Genomic DNA, 24042 nt, shown 5'->3' with positions numbered 1-24042 from the left:
AATTTGAAGGCATATTTAAGACCCGACATTGATATTGGCAAATGATTTATTCCATTACTTGTCAAGTATATTTTTATATGCAATCTTTGTCAGTAAAATTTTGCATTTGTACAAACTGTCAGGTCTGGCTGACCAATTTAAAAACAAGCTTCAGTTGGCACAATTAATGCTAGAGACATTGAAATAGTCAGATTTTATTTCATTGCTGGCTACTAGACATTTACTTTATGCAGTTCATACTCCAATTTTATTATTGTCAGATGACTTTATTGCATTGTTGTCCCATTACATGTACAGTTCTATATGCAATGTTTTGACACTTGTAATTGTCACTTCATGTGAAAGACATTGGAAATTGTCATTTAATTATTCATTTGCTGGCTACCAGGTGGACATTTCCAACTGCAGTCTTCAACAATAAAAAGTGTTTCACTTGTACAAACTGTCCAGTCTGCTTAATTTAAAACATTGGGTTTCAATTGGCACTATTAATGCTAGACATTGAAATAGTCAGATTTTATTTAATTGCTGGCTACTAGACATTTCTATGTGCAGCATTTGACAGTTAAAATGTTTAACTTGCAAAGTGTCAGGTCCACATGAAGTAACTGTAAGACATTCATTCATTTGGCTGGTTCAGTTCATGCTTGACATTGTAGTCCGGTTTTATTCCACTGCTGCCATTAGATGTACATTTCTATATGTACATGTTTCACAATGAAATGTGTGACGTCCACTTGAATTGACACCCTTCATGTCAACAATTGTCATTCAAGTATTCCTTTGCTGGCTATTAGATGTATATTTCTAAATGCAGTGTTAAACAGTAAAAAGTGTTGAACTTGTACAAACTGTCAGGTCCACTTAAGTTGAAGACATTAGATGTCAGTTGGTGCACTTCATGTTAGACCTCAAAATTAGTCACATTTCATCTGCTGCTATTCATGCATTTCTATATGCAATACTTCACAATAAATGTGTAACTAACGTGAACAAAAAAGTGTCTGGTCTGCTTGAGCAATTTTGAAAAGGTTAGGCATAGATGTCCTTCAAGGATGCATCTGCAGTCCTTACAAATGGGTTGTCCTGTCGTCAGGCAGCCCTTCGGTCGGCCGGATTCCAAAGTCTGGGTCTGGCCTCGGCTGGTGTCGCACTTCACCCGACGTCATAGCTGCAGTTATTCGGGTATAAAGGCATCAGCCGACGCCTTTTTCCTCAGTCTTTCTTGCCGCGTGGCGCCCGAAGCAGAAGCTGTTCGCAAGTGCCGGTCGGTCAGAACCAGAGATTACTACTACCGAATACTTCTACTACTACCGAAGACTTCTAAAAAGCTAAGTACCCCGTTGGGGACTCTTTCTTGCCTCAGCCGATGTCAGAAAAAGTGAATAACTGTTTAACTTGTGGGAAACAAATACCTCATAAAGATTTCCACTCTCACTGCTTACCTTGTTTAGGCCCAGACCACGACGTAGCAGCTTGTCTAGCCTGTGCTTCTTTCAACCGACGGACGCTTAGACGTCGGTTGGAATTTGCTGAGCAGTTTTTCGGCTCTGATTTTGCTTATATTATGCCGTCGGATCCTCCGACTTCACAAATATCCAAAAAACGCAAGGAAAAGGACCGACACTCGCGGTCCGCGGTTTCGGCCGAAACCGCGGTTAAGCCAACCGCGAGTGTCTCGGTTTCGGCTGAAACCGAGCAAGCGGTTCTTCCTTCAGCCGAAAGCATACCTTCTACCTAGGCCTCTTCCAACCTGGTGGAATCGGCTTCTGAAATCTAACATGCAGTTGTGGTTTCTCCGGAATTATCTGACACTATTCCCTTGGATATTTCAACCCCTGCACGTGGAGCTGCTAGGCCTCCTGCAGCCATGTCCATTAAGGCCTTTGCCAGGGCTAAAGCAGCTAAAGCTACTAAATCTGTGCCTGTTAAGACCCCCTCTCACAGGCCCAGCTCCAGTTCCCAAATGCTTTCTCTAGCAGAGGATCTCATTTCTTTAATCCGGGGATCTCAACCTCACCCAGACAGGGCCTCTCACCCACCTCCAGAGAAGAGGCCTAGAGCAGAGCCCCCTGAGCCAGTTTCCACAGATGATTCCTCTGATGATTCAGTTATTACAGACCCTCCAGAGGCTCCTTATTCCCCTTATGAAGACTCTGATGCTGAAGAGTCCATCCCTTCTGCCTCTCCGCCTGAGGAATTTTCCTTTGGGGAAACCTTGCATGCTATGAGGGAACAATTTCAGTGGCAGGGCCAAGATTTTTCAGACTCCAGAAAAAGGCTTAGAACCTTTTTGCATTTACCACAACATAGGCCTTTAGCTATACCTCCAGTTCTTTCTGTTGTAGATGATGCATTTAATGATGCTTGTACTGCTCCTGATTCATTACCTCCGGCCCCTGCTAAGCCCGATAGGTTCTACAGGGTCCCGGACACACATCACCATTTATACAAGGCTCCTTTTGCAGACCCCGAGACTATCTCCCAGGGTCCTAAGGCTGTAGCAGCTACCTCTGCCAAAAATCCCTCCCTCTGAAAGGGAATCCAGGTCCTTAGAGAGATGGGGTAAAAAAGTTTACACTTCTGCCACTCTGTCAGCTAGGGCCTTGAACTGTCAATTTCATATGATCCAATATCAAGAGTTTATGCTAGACCAGTTAACTAAAAAACTGTCCTCTGATGAACCTTTAGATAAGAAATATGTTCAGGAAATGGTACATAACATTCAGCAAGTTAGCAACCATTCTTTAAAATGCGGCTATGATGCACTGGAGGCTTCCTTTAGATCAGCCATGACTGGCACAGTTATCAGAAGGCATGCATGGTTAAAAGAGCAGGCCTTACCGGACCATGTCAAATCAAAACTATTAGATGCTCCCATGGACAAGATCAATTTGTTTGGTTCACCTGCACAACAGGTACTGAAGAAGATGGAAGAGAAGGCAAAATCTGTCCAAACAGTGAAAGATTTCTTACAGGTCCAACCTCCAAGGTTTAGCAGGAATTGGCCCTCCAAGAATTGGTCCTTTCCAGACTCCTCCAAATCACAGAGAGGCAGGAATAGGCGTTCAAGAGGCAGAAACCAATCCAGGGGTGCCTACAGGGGATGCCAGTGGCAGGGTAACAACCAGCGAGGCACAGACACAGCCACCACCACTACAACAGGACAATCACAGTGACTTGGCTCTGACACCGCCTACCAGGGAACAACTAGAAGCACCCTTAGGCGGAAAGCTAGCTCTTTTTTCAAAAAACTGGCATTACATCACAAGAGACAAGTGGATTTTGCAAACTATAGACCAAGGTTACAGGTTTCATTTCCATACTCTACCAGGAAAGAGAGGAATGCCAAACCTACCTCCAAATCAAAAGGCAGAAGCTCTACAACAAGTAAGTCAATTATTAAAAATGAGAGCTGTGGAAAAGGTACCATATATGGAGCAATGAAAGGGTTTTTACTCCAGACTCTTCCTAGTAGCAAGGAAAGAAGGCAAATGGAGACCTATTCTCGACCTGTCCACTTTAAACACATTCCTCATTGTTCCAAAATTCAAAATGCTGACCCTACAGCAGCTTCTTCCCATGCTGGGCAAGGAGTCTTGGCTGGTTACTCTAGATCTCAAGGAGGCATACCTGCACGTCCCCATACGACCAGATTGCAGAAGATACCTCAGATTTCTTGCAGGATCAGAGCATTATCAATTCTCAGCATTGCCCTTTGGCTTATCTACTGCGCCCAGAGTATTCACGAAATGCCTGGCATCAGTAATTGCTCATTGCAGGCTTCAGGGAATCCAAATTTACCCCTACCTGGACGACTGCCTGATACAAGCGGACAACAAAAACAAGCTAACAGAAGACTTGCAAAGAGTCATTTACCTGCTACAAGCCCTGGGATATACAGTCAATATAAAAAAGTCAAGACTGACACCATCCCAAAGAATAACCTTTTTGGGTGCAGAGCTGGACACATTAAAGCAAATGGCATTCTTAACAGTAGAAAAGCAAGAGCAACTACCTCTCTACTTCTTGGCTTTAACAAAGCAGAACCATCTAACAGCAAGAAAAGTACTGCAAGCCCTGGGGTTCATGGCATCCTGCATAATACTGGTCCCTCATGCCAGACTGCATATGAGAAAGCTACAGTGGTACCTAAAGAATTTATGGTCTCAACACAAGCACAGCCTAGAAACCAAAATTCCAATAATCCCATGCCTGAAGCAAGAGTTCCTATGGTGGGCTCAGGCCTGTCAATTAAACACAGGATTGCCCTTCTACAGCACTCCACCAAGCCAAACCATCACGACGGACGCCTCAGACCTCGGTTGGGGGGGCCCACATAATGGACAAGTGCATACAAGGCTTATGGACTCAAGACCAGCTGAACCTGCACATAAATCTAAAGGAAATGTTGGCAGTAAAACTGGCAATCCAGACATTCAGACCATTTCTCCGAGAAGGTCAATTGATGATAAGGACAGACAACACCACAGTTATGTGGTACATCAACAAACAGGGAGGCACACATTCGTACCCTCTATGCCGGATGGCACTGGACCTATGGAATGTGGCTCTGAGCTACAACATTCAGCTACAAGCAATTTTGTACCAGGAAAAGAAAACATTCTAGCAGACATATTAAGCAGGACTACCACGGATGCCCACGAATGGATGCTGCATCCGGACATCTTCAAAGCCATTACAAGAAAATGGGGACTCCCAGAAATAGACTTATTTGCATCCCCACGCAATCACCAGCTAAGGAAATTCTGCACAAGGACGTACAACCCACTTGCTTGGAAGGTGGACTCCCTATCTTTCAGTTGGAAAAACCTGACAGCATATGCATTCCCACCACTTCCTTTGATGCACAAGGTGCTATTGAAGATCAAAGAGGACCGTCCAAGGATCATTCTGATAGCTCCAGACTGGCCAAGGCAACATTGGTACCCATTACTGAGGAGCATGTCGCGGGAACAAATATGGACACTACCCCTGGTTCCATTGCTGTTAACACAGAACAACTACAACAGCCTACATCCAAACCTGAAAACCTTGCAGCTGACTGCCTGGAACATTACATAAGAGCAATTAACCCAAATTTATGCCAAAGGGTTAAAGACATTATCCTTGAGGCTCGCAGACCCTCAACAAGAAAAAATTATGCAGCAAAATGGAAAAGATATCTCATTTGGAGTACTGCAAAGGGAGAAGATGTGTCTCTGGTAAACATAGCCAACATCCTGGAATACTTGGCAGAGCTCTACCACACAGGCCTGTCCTATTCTTCCATCAAGATACATGCATCAGCTATTTCAGCAGAATACAGCTTGGATCCTCCTGTCTTCTCACATCCTCTGCTCAGGCAGTTTCTGAGAGGAATTAAAAATGTAAAACCTCCTAGGTAACCACCATTGCCAGCATGGGACTTGAACTTTGTGCTAGAAAAATTGACACTTCCTCCTTTCGAACCAGCAGCAACAACAGAATTACAATACTTATCATGGAAGACTGCTTTCCTGCTGGCGATCACTTCAGCAAGAAGGGTATCTGAACTACAGGCATTAATGGCAGTGCAACCCTTCCTGATCTTCCATCAAGATAGAGTGTCCATGAGAACAAATCCTACATTTATGCCTAAGGTGGTATCCAGAGTGTCTTTAAATCAGGCTATCCACCTACCTACATTCTTCCCCAACCCACAGAACAGGGAGAAAGACTGTTGCATACCTTGGATGTACATAGACAGTTACGCTACTACCTGGACAGGACCAAAGGCAATAGAAAAACTGACCAGCTACTGGTAGCATATGCAACAGGAAGGGAAGGAAAAGCAATTTCAAAACAGACAATCTCCAAGTGGATAGGAAATTGCATTAGATTTTGTTACTCCTACCATGGGAAGAAAACTCCAGAGAACATCAGGCCTCACTCTACAAGGGCTACAGCCACTACCACAGCTTTCTTACGAGGAGTGGCTACCAAGGACATTATTGAGGCTGCTACTTGGACCTCCGTGCATACATTTGCCAAGCATTATAATTTATCTTTATACTCTAGATCCCGAGCAGGTTTTGCCACTGCTGTTTTGCAAGGGATCCTAACTACACCATAATCACCTTTCTCTTTTCCCCCTCCCCTAGTTTGGCTATGGTATTCTACCCATTTGTAAGGACTGCAGATGCGTCCTTGAAGGACATAGTACAGTTTTGTACCTACCATAAATGTAGATGTCCGATAGGAATGCATCTGCAGTCAGGATTACCCACCCGCCTTCCCCTCTGTGGTACTCCTAGGGTATTTGCCCATCTTATAGCTAACTGGGGGGGGATCTATTATGGTGTATTTGTATATATGTACATGCTTATTTTTTGTGTTTGCTCTCTACTATTTGGAATCATTGGCATTTATCCAAATTTAGCCTTCCAAGAGGGCACCTGGCATCTGGGGCAAGAAACACTGAGGAAAATGGCGTCGGCTGATGCCTTTATACCCGAATAACTGCAGCTATGACGTCGGGTGAAGTGCGACACCAGCCGAGGCCAGACCCAGACTTTGGAATCCGGCCGACCGAAGGGCTGCCTGACAACAGGACAACCCATTTGTAAGGACTGCAGATGCATTCCTATCGGACATCTACATTTATGGTAGGTACAAAACTGTACTTTCATGTTAAAGACATTGAAGACATTGAAATAGTCAGATTTTCATTTCATTGCTGGCTACTAGACACATTCCTATGTAATGTGTGACTTAAAATCTTTAAATTGCCAAACTGTCAGGTACACTTGAGTAATTTGAAGACACTTTCATTTAGCTGGTTCATGCTTCAGACATTGTAATAGTTTGGTTTTATTCCCCTGCTGCCATTTGATTTACATTTCTATATGCAGTGTTTCACAGTGAAATGTTACACTTGTACAAACTGTCATGTCTACTGCAGTCTTAGAGATTTCCGTTGGCACATTTCCTCTGAAAGATAAGTGTATCATTGCCTGGTAATTTATTAAAGACTGGCACTGACCCTATTGGCATTATACAACTACACAATGAACCTAAGATTGGCCCTAGGGTCTATACAAGCCTAGCCATAACCAATTCCCTGAAACATTAGCAGATGCAAGAGCATGGTTTGACTTTGTTATAGCCATTCAGGTTAGCCAGTCACAGCAGTAGAGAAGTGCACAACGACAGTACTCTGAGCTTCCCTACAGGAACTCTGTCATACTGCAAAATTATGCCTTACACTGTAAAATCTCAACTACAGGGTAAATCAGAAGTGAAATCATGCATAATTTGCACTCTATTCATTACCTACATACTTACTAAAGCTGCACTTATCGTGCCTTGCACTGAGCAAATCTATCACCATAATCTATCTAGCAAGATACCTCATTCATTGAGATCATAGCCAAGGCCACAAGTCTATCTTGTCACATAGTACTTAAATATGTTAGTTGTAGTTTGGAGAAGCTTCTCTCCCCTGATACAACTGTCATTAGCAGTGTCAACAAAATGTGCAGAGCTACCACTACCTGTGGGAAAACCTTAAGTAATACGCGCTTTATTACATTGACATCCAGCACTCATAATCCCTTTGGAGTAATGCGATAGTGTTTAATTCCTCATACAGCTGCACTGCATCAATATCAGCAGATTCCAACTGGGTTAACGGACAGAATTGAAATATGTTCAGTAACTACCAAGAGTTCCTGTATGTTGCAGAGGAAGCCAAAAGTAGCACTGAGCTGGACGTTGAGTGAACCTGTCCTTCACAGATGACTGCAACATCAACATGAGTGTTGAAAGTTGACTTTATTCTGTTCAGGACCAAGTCATTTGGTTGATAACAAAAAGCCTCCGCTTTCCTGGGTCTCACCTCATCTGCACCAGGAAACTGGAATTCTACCTCCAGTGCTTCAGCTAGCTCAGTGGTAGTTACTTTTGCCATTTTGTACCTTGTGGCCCTGTATTATGTTAAAATACTTTTCAGTTCATCAAGCAGAATCACTGCTTGATCAATTTGCATGGAAGAGCTTTGCAATTTTGACTTTTCCAACCTTCACTAATGCATCATACCAGACCACCAGTGCTATTAAAAGCTTAGCACATGTACCAATCAGCCATGCTGCTTCAGATATGCGTTAGGATCCTGATCTTTTGTAAGTTCTGCCACTGAAACCAAGGCATTGGAAAGTGCTCCCACTTCAGATCACACTGCTTTGGCACTTTCTACCCTACACTTCCACCTGGTCTCACAAAGTGGCTTTACAGATAGACCTGACACATGACAAAATATTTTGTACCTCTGAAAAGTGTACATTCGTTGCAGATTACCAAAGAATGAAACATCTACTAAAGACTTTGCAGCATCACTAATTAAAAGATTGAGATTGTGACAGCCTGAGGGTACAAAAAATGCATGCGGAAAGACAAGATTCCTGCAACACCAGAAGGTTTTCATTTCATATTCGAGCCAATATGTCATAACCCTGGCCTCTGCAGTTCTCTAGTGGAATTCCCAAACTTAAGTTCATTTAACATGGTCAGTGAGAAATCCACCAGTAGTCCCAGTAACATGGACAAAAAGTGCCCCTTTCCTTCATTTCATTGCATTCACAAAATGGACAGTGACATGTTACACTTGTCTCCTCATGTCTGCATGAGGCACTTAAGTGTTCAGTTGGCACACAGTTCACTGTACACTGCAACTGGCAGGTAGGCTGGCAATGACCCTACTTCCATTATGCAACCACACCTTCCATTATGCATGCAGAAACATTAGCAGATGGAAGAATATGGTTCAACTTTGTCCTAGCAATTCAAGTAAGCCAGTTACAGTAGTACAGAATAGTGCCTAGTTGACAGTACTGTGTGCTGCTGCCCTACAGGAACTCTGGCATTGAAAAGTATTATGCCTTCTGCTGTAGGATCACACTACAGGGTACATCAGATGTGAAATTATGCACACTTTGCACACTGTTCAGTCTCTACCTAGCTACTTACAAAAGCTGTAAGTTTCATGCCTTGTAATGAGCAAAACAGTTATATCAGCATATAACATCTAGCAAGAGCAATTATTAATTCAGATCATAGCCAATCCAACAAGTTTACCTTGTAACATAGTACTTGCTTGGAGTAACTTCACTGAAAAAAACACCCAAGTGCAGGAGCTGGGATGCAAGCAAGTTTATTCTGGTACCTCGGCTGAACACAGCCCTCAAAGGAATAACTACTCACATTTTATTGCATCTTTTATACAAAAATCCATCATTAATCAATTAAATAATTAATTAAATTAATTAAATACATCAGGAGGCTTCAGAATTAAAGGGACCATACATTCATAAACACTGAAGGGAGGCTAACTAAACAGAAGCATTCAACAGATTAAATACACATAAGTACAATATTAAAAATTAACTATATGCTTTTACAAGTACCTAAACAAAGCTTTTAAATAGTCAAGTTCATTTCCAAATTCAAACCTTTAGGTTTCAAGGTACCAAAAGTTAATATAAACATGCTTTCCAAATTCAGTAATTTCTGTAAAAAATTACCAGCATTGTAAACATCAGGTCTAGCTAAGGCACAAAAGAACAGAGTCTAACACACCATTATGCAAACTATTGAAATGTTCAGAAATGGGACTTTCCATCCTATGATTTCTAATGTCACCCATATGTTCCAAAATTCGTATCTTTAACTGACGTTTTGTTTGGCCTATATAGTATTTAGGTGGAATGCAACCATAACCAACAACATAAACCACCCCCCACAAGATTTACAGTCAAATTTATCAGTTGCCTGATATTTCACGCCATTTATACAACTGCCTGATAGATTTTTGACTTTTGGGCAAACTTTACATTTACCACACCTGAACATACCATTTAATATAGTATTCCCATTTAACATATTACTCTCCCTAACTCTTGGTTTTAGCTTCAGCATTTCCTTCAAATTTGCATATCTTCCATAGGAGAAACAAACTCTATTGGGAAAAAGATGACCTATCTCATCATTTTGACAAACTATCGGTCAAAGAAAATCCACAATATTTTTCATAGTTAGAGAAAACAGAGAGTATTTATTAACAAAAAATATTTTATTCTCACTATTCAGAGGGACCCTATCAGCTTTCTTGATTCTATTGTGAATTTTATCCTCATTCCTAACATACAAATCAGGTTTTAATAACCTATCAATACTATTATTTATTAAGGATTCAGAATAGCCTCTCATTAAAAGCCTGTTTTTAATGTCCCTAAATTCAGAATCCAATAAACCGATTTCCGAGGTATGTTCAAAAGTGCATTTAAACTCACCAAATGGAAGTGCTTCAATCAAATGTCTGGGGTGAGCACTAGTAGCATGTAAAAAATTGTTGGTTGCAGTAACTTTTCTATAAGGTCTATATTGAACTTTATTGTTGGAATCCACATATAATAAAATGTCCAAAAACTGAATAGTTTGGGCATTCACTACGTATGTGAATTCAAGACCAGATCTGTTACAATGTAAACTGGTGATAAATTCATCAAACTCCATAATATTCCCAGTACATACAAAAATCAAATCATCAATGTACCTATAATAAAGTACAACATTTTTACGAAAAAATTCCAAAGTATACAAAAAACTGGTCTCAAAATATGACATAAATAATATAGCATAAATGGGGGCAAAATTAGCCCCCATTGCAGTCCCTTCCTTTTGTAGGAAAATTTTGCGTTCACACAAAAAATAATTGTGAGTTAATGCAAATTCCAAAAGTGAAATAATAAAAGAAGTTTGTGGACCCTCCCCCAAAATATTACAAATTGCCTCTAAACCAAATTTAGTCCTAATACTGGTATATAAAGCCTTCACATCAACAGTTGCCCAATAGAAAGTATTGTCCCATTGTAAATTCTTAACCTTCTCACAATAATCATTAGTGTTTCTGATATGTGAAGAAACATTACTCAATTCTTTTTTAAGGAGACTATCCAAAAATATGCCAACATGTTCAAGAAAACCGCCACAACACGACACAATAGGGCGTCCCGGAGGGTCCAAAAGATTTTTATGTATCTTTGGTAAAGCATAAAAGCTAGGGTCTTTGGGACTAACAATAAAAAGTTTTTTAACATCCTTATTAGTCAAGAACCCTAGCCTTTCACCCCTCTCTAACAGTTCCAAATGTGCTGTATTAAATTCTAAGACAGGGTTACCAGGTAACTCAACATAAACTTGTTCATTAGATAATAAATCAAAAACCATTTTTAAGTAATGTAACCTATCCATAATCACCCAATTACCTCCTTTATCAGCCTGACAAAATGCATATTTATCTAAAACACCTTGCATAATTCCTAAAGCTCTCCATTCAGTTTTAGTAAGGTTAAATTCAAAATATTTTTTCAAAAACACAGCATATTCACTCTCGATTTTTCTCAGTAATGCATTCTCAAAAACTCTTAAGGTAAAGGAGTTCTTAGGTGGACAAAAAGAACTCTGTGGGTAAAATAGGTACCTCAAGTTTCCCATACCCTGTAAAAAAAACGCCCAGAATCAGTTGTGACAGAATTTAACTCAGACCCATCCACATCCACATCCATTAGTGCAAAACTTTCTTAATCATAGTCATATATCGAAAGATCAAGCAAAGAATCATGTGAGCAGAAGAAATCATTAGAAACATTGCAACTATGAGTAGCTTCAACATTATTAACACTACTACCATTTTCAATGTTTACTACATCCATTATAGTATGGGAATCTTTAGCTTCAAAATGAACTTTCTAAAACAGCTTTCTGCAAAAACGCTTAGCATCAATTAATACATCTGACAGTGCTGGTATTTTAGTAGGGACAAACTTACTTCCCTTTAATAATACCTGCTCCATATCATAAGTGACCAAAAAAAATCACTTAAATTAACAGTATGCATCTGCGTAGTGCTGCAATCAACATTTGAAGAAGCAAAATGTCCCAACCTGAAAGTCTGTGTGAATAAAGTAGAAACAGACATCCTCTCAGTATCTTCTATTGCGACCCTTGTTTCTTGATTTTCGTTTGCTCCCCTGTCGAAAATTCCATCTTGCTTGTTCTTCAACCTCCGACTGAACACTGGCATCTTCGATGACGTCCACCCTTTCAAACGACACACTTTTCCTGCTTGTACCTGTATCAGAGGACGAAACAGATGAATCTCTACCGCTCCTTGAACCTCCTTCCATTCTTCCGGTTTGGGGCGTACCATTTTTGCGCTTGCGTTGCCACAAATACACAGTATTTTTTTGAAGTCATTAATGTCCCTATTTAGTTTGTATTTCTTCCTTGAAAGTACTTCAGCTTCAAATTTTACAATCTCTGCATTAATGTTCTTCATGGTTGCGCAAAACACTTCAATAGAAAATTCTTTAGATAAACTCTCTTCCACCTCTGCAACCTGCAATTGGATCGCCCCCAAATTCTTTCGGTTCCGTCTGATAAGAATTTTGAGCCAACTTAACGTGCATTGCAATGAGGCAGCCTTCCACTCTTCTAAAAACTCACTCTCCTCCTCTGAAAATTTAAACGCAGGTAGCTTATCCACCCGAAGTCCTCTGGGTGTAACAGATAAGCTAACATATTTTTCTAACAAACGTGAAAAGAGAAGTCTCCTTCACCCTTAACTTTTTTAGTTCATCAAATCTTTTATCAAAATTTCCACTCCCAGAAACAGTCCATGGATCAAACAAAGCCAACTTGTCATCCCTTTCTTTACACAAATTGGAAAAACGAAAACCATCTTCGTTCAAGGCTGAATTTGCCATTATTAGAAACAGCTCCTTTCCTCCTTTACAAATATAAAAAACCAAGAAAAAGATATACGAAAAACCACCAAGTGCAGGAGCTGGGATGCAAGCAAGTTTATTCTGGTACCTCGGCTGAACACAGCCTTCAAAGGAATAACCACTCACATTTTATTGCATCTTTTATACAAAAATCCATCATTAATCAATTAAATAATTAATTAAATAATTAATTAAATACATCAGGAGGCTTCAGAATTAAAGGGACCATACATTCATAAACACTGAAGGGAGGCTAACCTTCAGCCGAGGTACCAGAATAAACTTGCTTGCATCCCAGCTCCTGCACCTGGTGGTTTTTCGTATATCTTTTTCTTGGTTTTTCATATATAGTAACTTCACTCCCCAGATGCAACTGTCACATGCAGTGTCAACAAAATGCGCAGCACTACATCTAGTAAGACATCGACAAATACGCGTTTATGGACCTCCAGCACTGACATTACTCCAAAGGGATTATCAGTGTTCAATTCCTCATACAGCTGTACTGCATCAATATCAGCAAATGCAAAGTGGGTTAACAGACAATTTATCTTCAGTAACTACCAAGAGCTCCTGTGTGTTGAGGAAGCCAAAATTAGCACTACGAGCTGTAAGCAGAGTGAACTTGTCCTTCACAGATGACAGTGCAACAACAAGAGTATTGAAAGTTGACTTTAAAAATCTGTTCAGGACTAAAATTACAATCATTTAGTGCATAACCAAAAAGCCTCTTTCCTGGGTGTCACCTGCTCTGCACCAGGAACCTTCAATCCAATTTTTCAATCAAAAGTTGCATTTGCCATTTTTACCTTGCTGCCCTATATTCTGTTAAAAGCCTTGTCAGTTCATCAAGCAAATCACTGCTTGATAATTTGCATGGAAGAGCTTTGCAAACTGTTACGGACTTGTTCAACCTACTAATGCATCATACCAGGCCACCAGTGCTATTAAAACTTAACACTTCTTGTACTGCTCAGCAATGCTGCTTCAGATATGCCTTGCCTTTTGTAAGTTCTGCCACTGAAACCAAGGCATTGCAAAGTGCACCTACTTCAGATTACACTGCTTTGACACTCTCCCTACACTTCACCACACTGCTTTGACACTCTCCCTACACTTCACCCTGGTCCAAGTGGCTTTACAGTTACACCCGTCACACTGCTTTGACACTCTCCCTACACTTCAACCTGGTCCAAGTGGCTTTACAGTTAGACCAGACACATGGCAAAATACTTTGTACTAGAGTTAGAATGTAAAGTGTACATTCATTGCAGATTACCAAAGAATGAAACAGCATCTACTGAAAAGTTTGCATCAGCAATTACTAGATTGAGATTGTGCGACAGCCACAGGGTACAAGAAATGCATGTGGTTGTAAAGACAAAATTCTTGCCTGAACAGTTTCCTTTCATATTAACAGCCATTGTCATAACCCTGGCCACTGCAGTTTTATGAACTCCCCAACTTTCATTTAACACAATGTCACTGAGAAAGCCAGCAGCAGTCTTAGTAGCCTGGAGGAAGGAGAAAAGTACACATTTCCTTCCAATTTCATTGCTTTCAGCAATACAGTCAGTGACATTTCTGTATGCAATGTCACAGTGAAATGTTACGCTTTTCAAACTGTCATCTCTACTAGTCACTTAAAAACAGTAGGCTTGTCACAATTCATGTTAAACTGTACCATTGTCAGATAATTGATCAAAGACTGGCAATGACCCTATTGGCAGTAGACAACTATACCTTCAGTACACATGCAAGAAACATGATCAGCTTCGCTATACCCACTCAGGTAAGTTACAGTATAGAAGTGCACAGCTGACCATACTTTGTGCTTACCTGCCAACTCCACTGTAGTGCTTCCCTACAGGAACTCACATACTACAGAACTGTTGTGCCTTCTGCTTACAACTGTAAGCAAGTCATACAAAATTTGCACACTGTTATTCATACCTAGCCACTTTCTAAAACCGCACTTTTCTTGCCTTGCACTGAGCAAATCTATCAATTATATCAGCAGAGTCCATCTGGCAAGATATTTCATTATTAATAGAAATCATAGCCAAGCCCACAAGTCTATCCTGTAGCATAGTACTTCTTAAGTATGTTTTGATTAGTTTGAGTTTAGAGAAGCTTCTCTCCCCAGATGCAACTGTCACTGGCAGAGTCAACAAAATGCATAGAGCTACCACTACTTGTGGGAATATCTCCACTAACCCTTGCTTTTTCATTACATTAAGGTCATCCAGTGCTGATAATCCCTTTGGAATAATGTGGCAAAGGGTTTTTAATTCCTCATACAGCTCTACTGCATCGATATCAGCAGAGTCATTGTGGATTAAAAGATTCTGGAAGTCTTTACAGAGCTGCAATAGCTTATCATCAGAAACAGTAGAGAGGTCTTGTATGTTGTAGAGGAAGCCAAGAAGTAGCACTATGAGCTGCAAGTTGCGTGAACCTGTCCTGCACAGATGACAGTGCAACATCAACAATAGAGTTAAAAAAGTTGACTTTAAAATTCTGTTCAGGACTAATTTGACACTCCTCATCAGCTTCATAATCAAAAAGCTTCCTCTTTTTCCTGGATCTCACCTCATCTCCACCAGGAAACTTGAGTTCTACCTCCAGTTCTTCAGCTAGCTCAGTAGCAGTCACTTTTGCCTGTTCGTACCCTGTGGCCCTGTATTCTGTTAAAAATCTTTTCAGTTCTTCAAGCAGAATTACTGCCTGATCAGTTTGCATGGATGAGCTTTGTAAAAGTTTACTGACGTCCAACCTTTACTAATACATCATACCAGACTACCAGCACTATTAAAAACTTAGCACTTTTCATTGTACTGCTCAGTGATGCTGCTTCTGAATATGCCTTAGGATCCTTCCCTTTTGTAACTTCTGCCACTGAAACCAAGGCATCATAAACTGCACCCACTTGGTATCTCACTGCTTTCACACTTTCTACCCTACACTCCCACCTGGTCTCACACAGTGGCTTTACAGTTAGGCCTGACACATTATCCCGAAATATTTTGTACCTCTGAGTAGAGGATGTAAACAGAGTGTACATTCGTTGCAGATTACCAAAGAATGAAACAGCATCTAGTGAAGACTTTGCAGCATCACCAATTACTAGATTGAGATTATGACAGCCACAGGGTACAAAAAATGCACGAGGATTTAAGGCCAAGATTCTGGCCTGAACACCAGAATGTTTCCCCTTCATATTAGAGCCATTGTCATAACCCTGGCCTCTGCAGTTTTAGAGGGAAACTCCCAGACTTTTGAGTTCATTTAATACAATGTCAGTCAGAAAACCACCAGTAGTCTCAGTAACCTGGAGGAAGGACAAGAAGTACTCCTTAACTTCCACACTTTCATTGCATTCAGCAATACGGACAGTCAGTGACATCTGTTACTGATGACTGCAGTCAGGAGTGCAATCCAATATAATGGAATAGTACTTTGCATCGGTTATCTTTTGCAAAATAGTGTCTCTGACAGACTTTGACATTAACATTATTAACTCATTCTGGATTGTTTTCCCCAAGTAGTGATCATGGATCTCGGCATTACTGATACGACGAAGATGCTCTTGTATTACTGGATCAAACTTGCCCAGCAGCTGCACTAACCCGAGGAAGTTGCCATTACCACTTGTAAAGTGTCTATCCTCACTACCCCTAAAGGCCAAGTTATGTTGGGACAAGTACTGACAGATTGCAAGCAGTCTTTCCAGAACATTTCTTCAGTATTTCCTCTCGGACTTAATCATGTTCTCACGGTGGTGATCAATGGTGGAGCTATTCTTAAGCCTCAAGTGCAAGTCACTTCACTTAGCAGCAGCTTCTTTATGTTTCACTGATCGCTCATGTTCTATAAGCTTTTGTCCCAAATTTTTCCAGTCACATGTTCCTGTACTAGACAGGGCAACTAAATGAGTACTGCTAAAGAGTTTGCAGCAAAAACAAAATACCAAGTCACTACTTTCGGAATACACCAACCAAGACCTTCTGACTGTCTCACCATTTGTAAGTCGTTTATTATAAAAGATGGGGTTGAATCTTCTATGGTGATCATCATAGGGGAAACTGATTCATTATCTGAACAGGCCCTGCAGCACTTAACAGACAGTGAACTTTATCATCCATGGGATCTGGCCATTTACCAGGGTCACTATGGACTTCCCTGTGTATTACTGGATCTGCTTCCTTACTTTCCGCCTCACATACATCTAGTTGGTCAGATAAATGAGCTGCTCCTAGCTCTGACCACACAGGAATAGAGTCAATGGATGCCCCAGACACTGACTGAGCTCCACACTCTGTCACACTCTACATTACCACCTGCAAGGTCAGAGCCATTATCACACACCTCTGACTCAGATTCATTATCTGCACATCCAGTACCAGTATTCTCAACATCTACCATACAGCAAGCATCGCTGGGACTTTGGCAGTAACTGTCACTTTTACCTGGTCTGGAAGGACTGCTTGGCACCTCAGGGAAATTTGCCTCTTGAAGCATTTCACTGTCTTTCCACTGACTGCTGTCTAATGTCTGACTAGACTGCATAAATCTCATCATTGAAGCACGTAAACTAGCCACTTGCAATTCTCTCTGAGCCTTTCTTTTTCTATTTGCTGCACCAGAAAGCTTCTTTGGACCTTTTCCAGGCTGTCTGTTAAAAATAAAGTTTGGAAATTCAAATGTTAGGAAAGGAAAATGCAATGTTCATAAACTCCCTCAATTCTTATAGCTGCCTACCCACCCAAGTCTTGCAATTCACCCAACTAGACCTTGCAACTACAGCTGGTTGTATTAGAGGCAAAATTATACTATACAACACCAGACCACTGTACAGGCTTTGTCAATTTCTGCCACTAGACAGCAAATTCAAATCAAGAATCAAGTCATCTGGAACTACAGCTTGCATACATTGAGCACATTTACCCCCGGCTCATTCTATCCATTTGTAAACATTTGGAATGCTATTGCTGTACTGGTTTATAAAGTGAGGACATGGCTCAATTTCATCTAATTTACTGTCCACACAGATCGTGCCTACAATTTAAGGCAACAGGAATGCTATTCAGTTGTCATGGAAGTGTTTACCGATTCACAGATGCAGAGGATGCGGTATTCATGGCAGAGGATGCGGTATTCATGGTAGAGGATGCGGTATTCATTGGAGCACTTGAAGCTTCCAGATATTTCAGTTGGTTCCAATCAAGTACAAGGTAACTTGTTTCTGAAAGATCTATGAAGGACGAAACTTTAATGCAAACATACTGTATGTTACGCTACAAAAAAAACACACAACACCATCGATGCTCCCCACAGACAATCCTAAGTCACTTATACAAGTCCACTGGAGAACCCCCCTTTAATATGATTGTTACTGCCAGTACAACATCTCCTTGAGATATTATAGCACAGTCTGTTCCTTAGATAGGACCTATTAAGACAGCCACAATTGCTTCTTTCACTTGTACTACAAAATATTTATATATAAAACCAGCACACGAATTACTTGATGTTAAATCATATTACCATGCAATTTACATTTTTGATGCGAGATCAGTGTACTGCAAACTGAAAACAAATTCACATTTTTGATGTAGTTAGAAAGTCACACTGAAGCAGTAGAAATAAATCACACCATGTTTACAAAGGTCACTGCTGTTGTACATAGAGTCCATCACTCACACTGCTATTCCTCCACTATGGCAAGAATGCCAAGTAAATTCAATTATTTCTTCCTACATGTTTTAATCAATAGGTATTCTGAACTTCAGCAGCAGGCGAGAAAAAACCTACACCACCAAATACCTTTGCAGGTAACTGCACTGAACTGTCCTACACATTTTCAAAAGGAAAATTACAGCTAAATAGCGAGGCACTGTGGTATATAGCCATTGCACACATTCTCTACGTTTACAATTAGTAACGTCATTCTTACAGCAACCAACTAGTAACGTCATTCTCACAGCAGCCAACAACTTAAAACAATTCTCTGAGTTAGTAACTCAAACAAAATGCAGCAGTGCAAGACAAGCCATAAATACTAAACATCTGCACTGCAACTATGGCAGTAGAAGTACAAATCTGCATTCAAATGCAGTTCAGAGAGAGTTAAGAAACTAACACAAATTTCCAATGCACGCATGCTTACTCAGCTTTGTTTCCCCGAGCACCCACATTGCGACATTTAATTTGCCACTGCTCATTAAACTGACAGTAAACCGATGCACCAAAATGTAACACAAAAGAAACACAAAAGAAACTCAGCCATGTAAAACTGCACTGCCCAACAGCAAAAAGGTGAGCGAGAGTTATATAGCATTTCACAAAATCAGAAGGTAAAGTCACCACAAATAAGCCTTCAAAAAGATGCACTAGCAATGCTTATGCTGCTATCAAACATGCTTTCACATACTACTGATCTGCAGTAAAATAAATCAAGTACATCATAAAAAAATCAAAGCAGAAATCTGTTCAGTCAAATAGGCTACTATGGTTAAATAATGGGTGAAATGAAATAAAGCAAAAAGCTAACTTCATGAAACATTCTAATAGTTCTATTTTCCTCACAGTCCTTGTACCATGCAAAAAAGCCTGCATTATATTTCACTTAATCAAAAAGAAAAAAGAAACAAAATTATCAGGTAATACACAAGTACACAAGCTAAAATAAAACTGCCTCAAGCCAGGTTCTTATGTAGTTATTGCTGTAGAACCCAACACATATTAACTTGCACAAAATTTTGCCTGTACAATTAACCACGTTTATACACAAACAGCCTATATTTAAATAGCACTATAAAGGGTCATTAACAGCATCCCCTTACCTGGCCCTGCACATTAACAGACATTAACTTTCACAAAATTCTGCCTGTACAATTAACCACGTTTATACACAAACAGCCTATATTTAAATAGCACTATAGAGGGGTCATTAACAGCATCCCCTTACCTGGCCCTGCTTCTCCTCATTTCAGAGTCTTGATAGCTATGGACTAACCGAACATGAGTATTGTGTAAATTCCCTTTTTCAAACATAAGTACGGTGCAGGAGAAATATACTGCATTTAAAAACCAATATACTCCATTCAATATAACAAAACAAGTCCACAGGTCCCATTAAGGTGCACGCAACAGACAGACAAGACAGGACCACTCGGGGAACACTAGCAATACAAACCACTAATACATGCTAAAATTGAGTACCAAGAAAAACTGTGCTGTGAAACAATACTAACGAAGTGAACTAAACAAGGGCACCCAGAGTGAACCAATCAAAATATTCCTGAAAACAGGGGAAAAAAATCCATGAGTAGAAATTAAGCATACTTAACCTTAAACTGGACACTCACATACTAATATTAGTTAGTCTAACCCTTGTTACTATGGCTAAACATACTTTAACCTTAAATTGGACGCTGACCAAAGTAATAAATTCACACAATTACATGTTTCCCTGGCCCCTGCTTTTTTCAAACATGATAAAAAAAAATGCTTGCCTGCTTCCACCAAAGTAATCAATTCAATCACACAATTACATCCTTCCCTGGCCCCTGCTTTTTTCACAAACACATGGTAAAAAATGCTTGCCTGCTTCCTTCACAAATACAAATCCCAAGCGCTGCCCTGCTTCTTTCAAATCGCACACAATTACATGCTTCCCTGGCCCCTGCTTTTTCTACACAAAAAAAAAAAAAAAAAACTTGCCTGCTTCCTTCACAAATAAATCCCAAGCACTGCTTCTTTAAAAAGAATACAGTTACATGCTTCCCTGGCCCCTGCTTTTTCCACACACAAACAAAAAAAAAAAAAAAAACCTTGCCTGCTTCCTTCACAATTATATAAATCCCAAGTGCTGCCCTGCTTCTTTAAAAGAATACAGTTACATGCTTCCCTGGCCCCTGCTTTTTCTACATAAACAAAAAAAAAAAAAAACTTGCCTGCTTCCTTCACAAATATAATAAATCCCCAGACCCCAATCCTTCACTTACCTCTAGCCACCGAAATTCAAGCCAAAAGGATGGTCTTCTAACCCAAAACACGCTTGGTTCCTTCTGTAGTAGTCCACGTGGAAGAACTCCAACTCAAAACCCGGCAAACACGTCCACTAAGTCCCAAAATAAAACTTTCATGAATGATAAACAGCTGCTCCAGCCTCTCAGCTCGTCAAGGAAGGAAGGAATGAGAGGTGGCGAGAGTTAGCCCTTTATATAGTCTTATTGGCTCAGTGGCCGTGATGTCAGTGGTGTGAAAACACCACTGATAGGTCCATTTAAATAATGCTCAAAGAGCAGCCACTTGCATCACCTCCCGCATGTACGTCATGCAGGGGGAGGCAATGAGGACGTTGCTAGGCTACCTAGCTAGTCTCTCACTCTCGGTGAAAAAAAAAAAAAATGTTTATCTTGCTGCTGTTCACTTCACAGTGTTCACACACAGCAGAACTCCGCTCTATAAATTACGCCGTTCTGATGCTGGGGAGGGCGCAATTGTAGTCTTTAGGGCAGCGGCGGTGAAATTTAAAAAAAAAAAAAAAAGAAACGTGACATTGTTGTCTGTTCTGCTTTTCCAGGTTAGGGGTCCTCACAACAGAACTCCACTCTGTAAATTGCACCCTTGGGCACCACCGCTGCCCTAAAGACTACAATTGCGCCCTCCCCAGCATCAGAATGCTGGGGAGGCCGCAATTGTAGTCTTTAGGGCAGCGGTGGTGAAATAAAAAAAAAAAAAAAAAACGTTGTTGTCTGTTCGGCTTCCAGGTTAGGGGTCCTCACAACAGAACTCCGCTCTGTAAATTTCTCCCTTCTGATGCTGGGGAGGGTGCAATTGTAGTCTTTAGGGCAGCGGCGGTGAGAAGAAAAAAAAAAAAGAAACGTTGTTGTCTGTTCGGCTTAACTCCGATCCGTGAATTGTGCCCTTTTGAGGCCGGCCTGCACGGCGCCCTAGGCGGTCGCCTAGTTTGCCTATGCCTAAGGCCGGCCGTGCTGGTGGTGTGAATATCCTTGGTGAATATTGACACTCCTCCACCTTTAGTGTTTCGGTCCTGGTTTGGTGGCCGAAAAGTGTGGTAAGAGTTGTAGCCTGGTATTGCAGGGGTGCTCTCTGGAGCCTTGAACCAGGTCTCAGTTACTGCACAGATATCGATGTTCTCCATGTTTAGGAGTGCCTCGAGAGAGTGCATTTTGAGGTTTAGACTTCTCATTATTATGCCCATATCTTTGCGAGGGAGCATGGTAATCACACAAATGATGCATCATTTTGAAGCTGACATTCAGATCCACAACTTCTACACTGATATGTAGGCTCTGTCTGTTACAGGTGATGAGATATTATGCTTTGTTTATTTATCAATTATGAGAAATAATATACTAATCATATTTCTGTGAATATCTCATGAAAGGAGTGTCACACAGTTATGGTTAAGGTATCATTTTAAAGCTGACATTCATACTAACAAATTAAATTCAAATTGTATGGGTATGTATGGTACATAGACCAAGATATTGTGCTTTGCTTTTCCAAAACGTTAAAAAATTTGCACAATATCAGCATTCCTTGCCAAATATTTAATAATGAGTTTGATATACACTATCAACATTTACACTGTTGGAAAGGTCAGTGCCTGCTGAACAACTTTCGTGTTTGCATTTTTAGTGTAGCTCTTATAGTTAAAGAGTTATGAACATATGTTTTCTGTATAGTATTACAAATGGATTTTCTGAAAATGAGCTCAGGCTGCACTGTTGTTCCGAAGGTGGAATAATTAAGCAGGCAGCTTCTTCTGAGCTGCTCCGGAGTGAATGAGTTAAATGCAGCTATGATGCTGTAGAGGACTCCTCACAAGCTGCTGTTTCTTCCTCTGCTGTAAAGATTTGCATGGCTAAGGCTTCAGCCCCTCCCAGAGGACATAAAGGCAAAACAAATGGATACCCCCTTGGACAATTCTGCTCTTTTTGGCAAACCCTCTGCAGAATTATTCAAATCCCTGCAAGAAAAGAGCAAGGAAACAAAAGACCTTAAACACATTTTGGTCTGCCCTGTGCTTAAATTCCACAAGAATTACCCCGCAAAACAGGTCTTTGTGCAAGGAAAATCCCCACCGACTCTTCCGAACAAAACCCTAAAAAGTGTTAAAGAAAACTCACCAGTTTTCCTCTACATCTTCTTCCCAGCTCACTAAGCAGCCCTAGCTTGATAGGACGGTCCTGTTGACTCGTCAGGCAACCTGGGCACCCTCCACCTTACCCTTTCCGTCCCATCCTGGGAACTCATCACTCGAGACTTCTGGGTCCTAAGCTTCATAAAGAGGGGATACTTCATAGTCTGGCACACTGTGCCCCCCCCCCTTCAGGGGTATCCCCTACCCACCAAAAGAACAGGAACCTCTTTTTCCCGCAGTTGTGCAAAACTTGCTAGAAAAGGGCACAATCCAGCCTGTGTCCCCAGCTCAAGAGGGAAAAAGCTTTTATTCACACTTATTCCTAGTTCCCAGTAAGGAATGTCCTTGGAGACCTTGCCTATATCAACGACATTTTACAAGTTCCCTCCTTCAAAACGCTTACTCTCCAAGCACTCTTCCCTCTCATCCTCCCTTAAGCCTTCGTCGCTTTCATAGACATTAAGGATGCTTACATCCATATCCCCATTCACTCCAGATACTGGAAATCCGTACACTTCTCTTTGGAATCCTCACATTTTCAATTCTCGGCTTTGCCTTTTGGTGTTTCTACAACCCTGAGAGTCTTCACAAAATGCCTGGCACAAGTGGTTGCCATTTGCAGGCTGCAAGGCATTCAAATCTTCCCCTACCTAGACAACATTTTGATTCAAGCCACATCCCAAGTGGAATTGAACAAAAACCTCCAGTCAACAATAGCCATTCTAGAAAGCCTGGGATTCACCATAAACTTCAAAAAATCTGCCCTCCTCCCATCCCAAGACTATGTCTTTCTGGGGTGCAGGTTTCAAACCAAGAATATGGTGGTGTCTCTTCCACCCACCAAGACTGAGGAGATTTATCTCCTTTTTTCAGAGATTTACCCCCCTCAATCTCTTGTCTGCAAGACAGTTTCTGAGAGTCTTGTGGTCGATGGCCTCTAGCATCTCAGTGCTTCCTCTAGCAAGGCTACACGAGAGGAAATTCCAATGGTTTTAAAGTCAGCGTGGTCGCAGCATGCCCACCCACTAGATTTTCAAATAC

The 24042-nt window shown here is 40.9% G+C and overlaps 1 protein-coding gene across 1 annotated transcript in view; it reads left to right on the top strand.

Annotated features, from left to right (window-relative positions):
• The window catches only part of MARK4 (microtubule affinity regulating kinase 4), a 3074992-nt gene that overhangs the window by 43112 nt on the left and 3007838 nt on the right, over positions 1-24042 (top strand). The window lies entirely within an intron of this gene.

Source organism: Protopterus annectens, chromosome 1.part0 (assembly GCF_019279795.1).
Source record: "Protopterus annectens isolate FY-2018-M chromosome 1.part0, PAN1.0, whole genome shotgun sequence".
Lineage (NCBI taxonomy): Eukaryota > Metazoa > Chordata > Ceratodontiformes > Protopteridae > Protopterus > Protopterus annectens.
This window is presented reverse-complemented; position numbering and strand designations above follow the sequence as displayed.